Consider the following 3,612-nt stretch of genomic DNA (forward strand, 5'->3'; position numbering starts at 1 on the left):
GCGGGGTATATCGCGACAAATAACTTCTCGATGTATTTGATGTAGCGAATTTTATTTCACATTCGCACTTACAATCACACAAATTACAGATTCACGATTACTGATATCTGCAGTATCACAAATAGTACACTCCAAATGCCAGAATACAACTGACTAGTTGCTGGCTAACTCGGCGGTAGCTCCAGGACTCACTGACTGACTCAGTACAACTCGACTCGGCGACTCTTACAGTACAACTCGACTCGGCGGCTGTCACAGTACAACTGACGGTGAATACGATATACACTGTGATAAAATATTGAGACTTTCTTAATGTTAAACAGAGTGGTTCGTTTTAGAAGAAAAAAGTCTGCTGTACTGTAACCTGTGGCTTTTGGAGAACGGCTGTTGGTGCTGTGGTCTAAAAAATAAAGAAATCCTGGTAACATGAACTGAATCAATTAAGTGTTTAAGAATTGCGTATTTTCGTCACAGAAGACACACTGTGCCTCGAATAGAAAGACCAGACCAGATTCTCAGTGCTGTTTAGGGAAAAAATCACTGTCTCTTTTTGTGAGAATTATAGGAAACATAAACATGCTTTGTGGAAAAAAAGAAAAATAGAATTCTTTAAAGTTAAAGCGACTGGTAAATTTAGTTACCATTATGTTTGTATGGGGATAAATGTCCTCCGTACGGTCACATGTACTGTTGGTGCATGGTTAGCTCCATCTAACACCGACGTTAAAAATGGTGGAGCTGTACCTTCAATCGCCCACACGTCTTCATGGCGTGATGCTTAATTACTTAAGCGCGGGGACATTTTTACCTTAATTTGCCTTTTATTTGTGCAGTATACGTGGTCCCGAGACATGTGACCCTGTGTAGCTCTCGCATTTGTTTCTGCATGTCGCAGCCAACTTCTGGTCTGTTGACGCAAGAAGCAAGTTACTGTTTCCTGACGCTTCATTTGGCGAACTTGCAAGACGTGACGGGTTTTCATCAGCTTTCTGACAACGTCTCAACTCATAGCCCCCCCCCCCAAACCTACTAAACTTGTTTCATATGCAGGTGTGACAAACATCCAGCCCCATAATATAGCAAACGTCCAAATTGGGGTACCGCAAGTATTTAAAGGCCCCTCGGTACCCCTAGCGTTACAAACATTTTATTTCGAGCCACGGGACGCTCCAGGTTTTTTTTTTTTTCCAAGGGGTGAAAGACCAGAAAATTTGCTTAGATACTCATATTTGAGTCGTTTAGGATTATTTTTTCTGATCACTGAAGTATGTTCGGGATTCGAGAATAATTATTTTAGGAAAATCATTTTAAGTTTTGTATTAATATTGGTCTCTGACATTAAGGGAGGAACACAGACTGAGGGTGTTGAGAATATTTGGACTGAAGAGAGATGAAGTGACAGGAGGTTGGAGAAAACTGCATAATGAGGAGCTTCATAACTTGTACTTTTCGTCAAGTATAATTAGAATGATCGAGTCAAGGAGGATACGATGGGCAGGGCATGTAGCACGAATGGGTAAGAAGATGAATGAATATAGGATATTGGTAGGAAGGCTAGAAGGAAAGAGACCACTAGGAAGACCAAGTCTTACGTGGGTGGACAATATTAAAATTGATCTTAGAGAGGTAGGATTGGATGATATGGATTGGATTGATCTGGCTCAGGATAGGGACTAGTGAAGGGCTCTTATGAACACAGTAATGAACTTTTGGATTCCATAAAGCGCTGTGAAATTCTTGAGTAGCTGCACAATTGGCGGCTCTTCAAGAAGGGCTTAGCTCCATGAGTAAGTATTTTTTATTGCCAGTGGGGTGGGACTAAGTCTCTTGTACTGCGGCCACTTCTGGCCTATTGTACCAGCCCCAGATGATAGGTGAGGGTGATTGGGGAGCAATTGGTGGAATGAAGATTGGCATGGGAAACCGAAGTACTCGGAGAAAACCTGCCCCAGCGCCACTTTGTCCACCACACATCCCACTTGACTAGACCCGGGATGGAACCCGGGCCGCCGCGGTGGGAAGCCAGCGACTAACCGCTTGAGCTATGGCGCGGCCCTTCAGTAAGTAAGTAAGTAATTAAGTATTAACATTAGTATTATTTATTTGTTTTGGAAAATTTTGGTGGGGGGGGGCAAATATCTGGCTTCCCCTTTCCCCCTACCGGCGCTCATGCTTCAAGCATCGCCAGTTCTACTGCTCCAAACCACCCGATGCAACGCGAGCACAGGGGCTCAAATCTCGCTTGGATTACAGAGAAATGATAAGCCTTGATCTATGATTTCTTTGCGATATATTTTCCAACACTGCCAGTATCTAGGATACATACCTCGTCGAATGCTAGGTTGATTGATGACTGATGGATTGGAAATTATTTGGCAGGAAGCGGTCGTGGCCAAATTGAGGTTCTATCCCGCAAATGCCGGGAGGGACTGAGAGCAACTATGAACATCCTCACTCCGCATGGTCGGTGTTTCGGCGAAGCTTCGATCCAAGTACCTCCGGGACACGAGCCTGCAGCGTTACAGGTAGGCCATGCTCTGTCATTTTGTTAAGATATTTGCTGCTTTTATTACGGACCGGATGACTGAGGAATCGTGGTTCGATTCATGGTACAGGCAAGAAACTTTTCTCCACAGCCTCCAAACCGGAAGTGGAGCCCAACCAACCTCTTGTACAATGGGTACGAATAGAATAATTCCCCAGGGAGTGAAGCGGCCGGGACCTAAGTCTGAGCACTGAAATCCAGATAATGGCGAATTTAAGGATGCATGGAGCTATACCTCCGCTCCTCCGTCTGTCTTCATGACGTGGTGGTAAAGTAACCACAGCGACAAATTTACCTTCTTCTCAGGAAAGTTCTTGAGAAGAGGCAGCGGCAATACTCAGGTTAGTGGCAGTTCTCCCACCGCAGCGGCCCGGGTTCGATGCCAGTTCTGCTTATGTGGGATTGTTTTGGGTATTTGGCACTGCAGACATTTTATCCGTGTACTCCGTTTTCTCCTGGAAATTCTGATTCAACCAACTGCTCAGCGTTTATTCATTCAGCATCGTTAAATAACCAACTTAAGACAGAGGAGAGTATTCGCATCTGAAAGGTACGAACTGCCCCGAGAGGAGCTTAATAACGCGTATGAATAATAAAACATTTGTATTTGATGCATGACTGTTAAAACGAGACGTGGCCTCCAGAATACTGGGCTGAAGTCTTCCTAAGGAAATTCTTGAACTGAGTCACGCAGTTTCTGGCATCCGCGTCCAATCCTGCGGAATGGATTCGTACCCGTTTCTGGCGTGGCAACTGGCAGCGTAACAGACAAGGAACGCACTCCCGCGCCGTTTATTTTTGGACGCCTCGGTTTGTTCGGTGTGCAACAGGCTGCGCGCCCGGTTATAGCCAGCGTCGCTACGTCTTACTTGCCGGACTATGCTCTGACCGTCGAGTGACCGCCCTGGACCATTGCTCATTTGGCAAGTTGCCGGATCTTCTCCAAAGGGTGGGGGGGGGACATGAAGGGTACATGGGCTCTGAGTATCCAGGATCTGTACAGGGCATATGTCTTCCTCAGACAAAATGTACTAAATGCTGACTGAAACATCTTTGCTCTTGTACCA

Source organism: Cryptotermes secundus, unplaced genomic scaffold (assembly GCF_002891405.2).
Source record: "Cryptotermes secundus unplaced genomic scaffold, Csec_1.0 scaffold995, whole genome shotgun sequence".
Lineage (NCBI taxonomy): Eukaryota > Metazoa > Arthropoda > Insecta > Blattodea > Kalotermitidae > Cryptotermes > Cryptotermes secundus.